The sequence below is a fragment of the Cyprinodon tularosa genome, unplaced genomic scaffold (assembly GCF_016077235.1).
Source record: "Cyprinodon tularosa strain WSP-4 unplaced genomic scaffold, ASM1607723v1 ctg755, whole genome shotgun sequence".
Taxonomy (NCBI): Eukaryota; Metazoa; Chordata; class Actinopteri; order Cyprinodontiformes; family Cyprinodontidae; genus Cyprinodon; species Cyprinodon tularosa.
This window is the reverse complement of record NW_024039513.1, coordinates 50,645-58,334: the sequence shown is the minus strand read 5'-3', so window position 1 is coordinate 58,334 and position 7,690 is coordinate 50,645.

Genomic DNA, 7,690 nt, shown 5'->3' with positions numbered 1-7,690 from the left:
CATTTGAATGAGTTGCATTAAAGCAGACAAATATTTAAAATAGGCAGGGCCTATTGCCTTAGGGACCAGAGTTGAAAAGCTCAATAATTGCAATAATGTATGTGAACGATGCTCTGGTCATGTGATGATCCAGCAGCCGCGCTACTCACACTCAAACCACTGTGCTTGTTAACACACAGCCCTGTATAATCCTCCAGGGTGCAGTTGCATTTACAATATTTATTTATATGTTACATTTCATGTAATTTAAAACACTTCTTCTGTGCTTTCAAACTGGTACATTCTTAACTTCATTCGTTTTTAGTGTCTACAGCCGCTCCACAATCCAGTCTGAGAGTTGATACCTGTAAGTTGTTTCGAACAGGTATAGGATCAAAATATAATTTGGTCTGACATGGTAGAAAAAAATCTGAGTAAGTCTTAATGCAGGTGGACACATCCCAATATCTTCGATGTTCAACAGTACCTTTGAGTGTCTGACATAATGACAGCAAAAACGTATCCACACCAGCTCCAAATCGACGCAATCACTCCAGTAACCATCAAACTTATGAATGAGAGTGATGCAGTCATTTTAAGTCTTGTCTATCACAGTGTTTAAAAATAAAATACATACTGTTTGTGCAGTTTGGATGAGCATGGCCATCAATCCCCAGATGACTGTAAGCTGCTTTGCAATTACAAGTACTGTTTTCTTTTAAATCGCGTTTCATGCTTTTTTACATTTATTGTGTGAAAAGATTTAGTATAAACAGTCCAGGAACCCTCCTGATGTTATTGTCTTAAAGGCTAAATAAAGATTAATGCTTTTGGATGCTTTTAATTTCAGATAACAAGCAGAGCTGGATAAACATATATACAGCGGCAGGGTGAATGTAAAATAAATTTCATAATTAAGAGCAGGATTTCTATTGCAATGGAGTCATAATTATTACAAACCTCACAAAAGTGAGGCATGCATTGCAGTTTGGCCCAATAAAGAAAATCTTGTTCAATCATTTGGCTTCATGCTGCCTTGTTTGGTAAAAAAAAAAAAAAAAAAATGCTCCACCTCTGTGTTACTTAATCTTAGTTCAAATAAAGTTAATCTGTTAAGGCCTCAGAGATTTGTTAGAGAAAATATGTGAACAGCATGACAGAGACAGATGGAGACAGCAAACATGCCTATGTATAATTATGGAGAGGTTAAAAACATTGTGGGCCTTGTCTCTATAAGGTATGTATGTATACAAACATATGCATACTTTTTTGTGCACACAAAGTTTATCCTCATACAATGTGCAAACTTTATTTTATGTGTGCTTCTATAAATATGCATATCATACTCTAAGGATCAAAGTGGAGGATATGCAAAATGATCAGAAGCACAGTTTTTATATTTATATTTAGTACATTAAAATTGAAGCGTAAAATCACACATACAAACATTTCTGCATTCACTCTGACTGTTGAAGGAAATAAATATTATAAATATAAATAAATATTCATTCATTCATTCAAATGTAGTCCTGTAAGGATTTAACTTGAACTTGAAACTTGAATACTGGGGCATAATATTGTGCATACCCCAGAGTGCACACCTTGTAGTAGGACAGAGAGGTTTAGTTCCCCCTTAAAGTTCTTTTACAGGCTTTGCAGTAAGCACAATTATGTTATATGAAACACAACTTTGGGATCATTTTTCTTTCTTTTTTTTTTCCGTTGATTTGTTAAACTTTGAGACACTTTTGCAAAGTTCACCATGATATATATATTTGTTATTATTAACATTATTATCATGATTTTTAAGTAATTTTAATCCTTACTACCTCCGTTTTGCTTAGAATTTATTTATTCATTTATTTATTTTATTTTATTTTATAATTTTTTTTTTTTAACAGTGTCCTGTCTGGCAATGTGGCAAAAAAAATAATTGTCTTGATGCCAAAAAGAGCCCAACAGATTTTACTTTCACAAGTGGAGCAGTATGGCAATTGCCATACTGCTCCACTTGTTTCATGCATATAAATTGCTTTATTATAATTATGCAGGGAGTTTTACAGTTTATATGGACACTGCAATGTAAATAGAGCAGAAAAACAGAAGAAGAAAAAGGAAAAAAGAGAAAAAAAGAGAAAAGATGAAAGAAAGAGGAGATAGAAAGGAGACAATGACAAAACGTTTTCAGTCTGCTTCATCACCTGTAACGAGATGAAAAAAGAACAGCACAACCAAAAGACATGGTACGAGATATACAATAAAGCAACACCTTGAAACTATCGCTAAAGTAATATTATTAAGTCTGACATGTACTCTGTGTTACCTGAAGATATTTAGCTTAGAATTTAAATTTTCTTGTACAGCTGCTCTGAAAGTTTGAGGCCCCGTCCACACGAAGTCAAAACGAACACGAAACGCTAATATTTTCCAGACCGTTTGTCGTAAAGACGGAGACGTAAAATAAATGTGATCGTCCACACGAATTCATGAAAACGCTGCAAAATGTATGCCAGGCCTGTAAGTGGCGCTGTGGTGCCAAAGCAAAAATAGGCGACGAGATGTTGGGCATGCGCACTAATATTTATACATGGTTGCCCTGGGGGTCCATTTTCGTGGTTCAGTCAAATTCAGGTGCGGAACTATGTCGTCTATATTGCTCTGTTCTTCCTGGAGATATTCCAGAAGAAGAAGATTCTGTTGTAAGCCCAACAGCAGAGCGAGTAGCATGAGCAGCAACCATTCAACACAGTACGGCGCCATTGTTGTTGTGATACTGTGTTGCGCATGCCTGTTTAGAGGCGGCGCTATGACGCATGCCTTAGTAGCACATGCAAGTGGTCATTTAAAGAAGACGGACCAGGATAGGTGTGCACATCTTATCAGTTGTACATGTAATCTTTGTAATTCACCTGAAACACACCCACACCTATTGCATCAGTAATTTCTTGCCCATGCAATTTATTGGTCTTCATCTAGATTCTCTGAAGATAATAATAACAAAAATGTAACTTTATTGATCTCCCAATGGCGAAATTTGCTTCTGTATCTTTACCCATCCCCTTGAGGAGCAGTGCCACTGTGTGGTGCTTGGAGAGCAATCAGTGGGTAGAAGGCTTGTTCAGAGACCCAGAGTGGAGGCTGTGGGGATCGAACCAGATACTTCCAACCTTCTCCGAGCACAAGCGCACTGCTCTAACCACTAGGCCAACACCCCCCTCAAGATCAGGCCCTTAAGTATAAACAGACAACTACAGACCAAGAGGACATGGCTGTGCACCCTAAGTAATCATAATAGCATTAACTCAGAGAAATACTGAATACTGAGAAATTACTGCTAGAAGGCTGAATTGCAAAGGTTGTCTATGAATATGCATAGCTGAGAGACCCCAAAAGACAGCTGTAACTGGAACAAAATGTGTTTTTTTTTTTGTTTATTTTCCCTGACAGTTTTGAAAACTAAATATAATTTTCCTACTGCTTCAAAATATTAAGCTAGTTTATATGTTTATCTATTCCATCCAGCCTAGAAAATATCATTGAGGTTTGTGAATGTAATATCAAACAAATTAAATATTCAGGTGCATGAGTGGAGGGCTTGGAAGGCTTTGCTCTTGCAAGGCAGACATGCATACACCTATATTCTAGAGCAACACAAAATATTCCACAGAAGATAATAGCTTTTATGTTTATTGTCTTTCTATGGAAGACATAGGAGTATAAAAACTGCCAAGTATAAAGATGAAGCCTCTGTTTGGAGAGCAAACAACAGGTGAAACAAGAGAGGAAATCTGGATGAGACAGTCTACATATGTAAGGTAGCTTTGAAATTTAAGCTATAACAGACAACAGGGAAAATTACATTTATGTGAGCAAGACAAAGCAAACAGATCATTCTCTGTATATGTTTCCCTTACATGTCATCCTGTAAGGGGTTAGCAGTGTTGAGAAAAATAGAGTAAAAAGGGTTATTTCAACACATTTTTAGTCAGAAAGGCCCTATAATCATTCAGTTTTATGCTGGTCTCATCTACAGTATATTGTCAGCCTATAATTATTATTAAGTCATGACCAATGAAGGAGCACCTGTTTGTGGCACAGGAGAATCAATACTATGGAGGGAGGTCTCATCTATCTTCTTTTAAAGTGACTTTGAAAATATAAGCAATGGTTCATCAGAAGTCCATGGAGAAAATGTGATCAGACAAGGAGGTAGGAATGGAGGGAAAAATGAAAAAGAAAAAAGTATAAATGTGAAAAGCTGGTGACGACAAACTAAACCCCAAACTGTATGTTCAAGGAATATGACTACTCTGTGTTCTGTGAGTAATTTCAACTAATCCAAGATAAACATACAGTAAACAGCAGATATGGAAGTTCTTTACCTTGCCCTAAAATTTTCAGCATACAGTTCTCACTGTAAGGTTAAGTTTTCTACGTTTTATGTTGAAAGAATAATATTTGGTAAAAATATTACTATTATTAATATTTGGTAAAAGTCAATAAACTAAAAATGAAAAACTGTCTATTATCTTCATTGTGAGTGCAGTTATCTATTGGCAGATCATTTTACTTTTTTTAGTCAAAATAACGACATACACACTAATTCCAGAAGATTTTCTACATATTTTCAGGATCAATTTAATTGAGTCTATTTCAGTATTTTCCCTACCCACTGACTTCAAAGTTTGTCGCTTACATATAGTGTTTTCATATTGTGACATGGCAGCCTTGATTTGCCCCACCTCTGCTACCTGCACTACCAAAGCCAGCCTGATTACACACACCTGCTCTCAATCTTCTCCTGTGTATTTAAGCAGTCTTTTTCCTTCCTTCCATGCCAGTTTGTCTTTGTTTCTTCCAGCCTCTGCCCAGTGTTTTTGGTTATCTCTGCACTCTTGACTGATTCTCAGTGTACAGATCTTGGACTGCTATTAAACTACAAAAAAAAAAAAAACTCCTGCCTGCCCAGCTTCCTGTCCTAATATGCTGCTACACAGGTCTATGAAAGAAAACAACTATACCAATCAATCTAAACCATATGTGCTTTTAAAATACAGAGCATTCATTTTTAATCAATGCAACTTTTATTTGTTTTTGTATAGAACATCAAAGTTACTTTTATCCAGCCACCTTGCTTGTAGTCAAGTGTTAATAACCACAGCAGGTCCATCTTAAACATAGTACAAAAGGCAAAAAAAAAAAAAAAGTTCTAGAGCCTGTAAATATTGGAGTATTACTTTCAAAGAGAATATTTAACATGATAATGACACTTCTTGCCCTGAAAAGCTTACTGTATTCCCTTGAAAAAAAAAAAGTCCTAACCTTGCAGATCCAAGACAAGACCAAAAAGGCTTGTCAAGTGTCAACTGGATTTTCTCTTGACACTTTGAAGGTCAAAACGTTTAGCTTTATACTTTCAATTTTTCAAGCAGGAGGAACTAACTGTACATTACAAAACTTAATGACTTCATGGTTTACTCACTGAGATATTATTTACAATAGAAATCTATATTTCTGAGAACGTAAAAAAGTAATCACGCAATGTAAAAAATTGCAATACAAAAACAAATGACTATAGCTACTATTCCTTTTGAAAAAGGTACAGCCAAGTGTTATATATTGTCTTTCCTTTATATTTTTGCTTCTGTTGCCTATTGTTTCACTTTTGATTTGCATCTTCCTTTTCCTCATATAAACAGGGAATAAATCACAAAACAGCTAACAGTGTTAAACACACTGGTTATTCATAACATTATGACTAGCATGTGCTACCTCTCTGCAGCTGCAGCCCCTTGTGCAATAAACAGTCATGCTCTGTATATTCTGATTTTTGTCTGTCAGAAACCAACATTAACCTCTTAAGGAATTAAAGCAACAGTAGCTCTTTTTAATTTACGGTAAATTTATTAAATGGCATGAAGACTAAGACATATAGTAATGTCTCTCTCGTTCTTTTTTGAATAAGATTCTCTCTGCAAAATATTTATGATCTTTCTGCTCTAACTTTAAATACCCCTAATTTTTAAATATGTAAGTAATGCTCTATGATGTTCAAATTGCCTTACTGGGAGAAAAAGAAAATAATGGATACAATTCTTATTATTGATGGCCTGTCAGGAGACAAAACAATGTTTGGTTTTATGAAAACTGAAAAATACTGATGATATAACTGATGAATAACTGAATAACTGATGATATGAAAAACATATTGCGTTCAAATGTATCATCTTGCCTTGTTCATATTGCTAAAAGCTAAATTTGAGCTAATCATCTCCTTTTACCCATCTTTAGTCTGCAGGTTTAACACAACTCTGTATGCAAACACTGGAATCATTTTTTGACTTTTTTGAAGTGATGCTTCTGACAGCGAGGACTGCTTTTTGACTTACAAACACATTCTGTGAAACACTTATAAGAATCAGTTTGTGCTTTAGAAAAAAAATGAATGTTTAAAATATCATTAATGTAAAACTATCTAGTTCTGACTTAACTTGTCAAAGTAATTACATTTTGGAATCAGAGATGGATCAATATGGGTGAGCCTCCTTAGAAATGCAGAATGAGCCATTTTATCTGGCATAAAAGAAGCCTATAAATATGACACGCATCATTAACCGAACTGGAATGTATTCTAAGGAAAGTTGCAGGTTGCACAACACATATTGGATTTTTTTCCCACTGCAAGTGGTTTTATAAAGGTCTCAGAGCACTAGATCGGAAGCCATATCACCCATCACCCCAATCAAACACCCATCATTGCTGTTCCTTTGAGATAAGATTAACTATTGTCATGCTCATATATTACCCTATTCACGTTTGACATTTTCACCATTTAGTTTTAACCATAAATGTTCATCGTTGGAATGCTCAGATCTGAGGAAAACATGCTGCGGTTAGAACAGTAAACAGAAACCAAGACCGTTAGTTCTGTACTGTACTCCACTGCTGTCATAACCATTCTAATCTGAAGACTGAGTAAATGAAATCTCAGTCTTGTTTCAATATATACAATTCCAGTTCTTATTTGGATATCCAGAACTCCATATGTTGTAACAGGGGAAAGGACTGAGGTATGAGATCACAGTGTCCCTTGTTATGACCTGCAAAAATCAACCTGTTCGTATTAAAACTTCTATTGCACTCAACATTTAGTCTTAAATGTTTTTATTAAGAAAAGTCAAAAGGATTGCACAAAGTATCTGTTAATTCTAAATATTATATTTGATTATAAACTTGCTTTATTTATTGTTGGTTTACTAATTGCATCATTTAACATTCAAGCATGTTTGCTCTCAACCTCTACACCTGCAAAGCTTTAAAGGCTCAATATTAGCAAATGTTTAAACAGTTTACATTAGAGAACTAACAATGGTGCAAAGACTATAAATAGGTGCTCTGCATTGCATTACAGGAGCTTAACACGCTGCATCAGGACTTACATAAACTGGCTTATAGTGGCCCGTATATATCTGCGTCTTTTTGTCTTGATTTATTTTTTTTTCACAATGTCATGGGTTTGATTCCCGCCTAGGGTATTTCTGCATGGAGTTTAGATGTTTACCCTACAGTACATGCATGGGTCCTTTCCAAGTACTCCAGCTTATGTGTGTGTGTACATCTTGTACATAGACCTCTGCAGTTGTCACCAGCCCCTCTGGGAATCGGATGGAGAATTGGTAGAAGATGGATTACTGGTTGAACTTCCACTGAT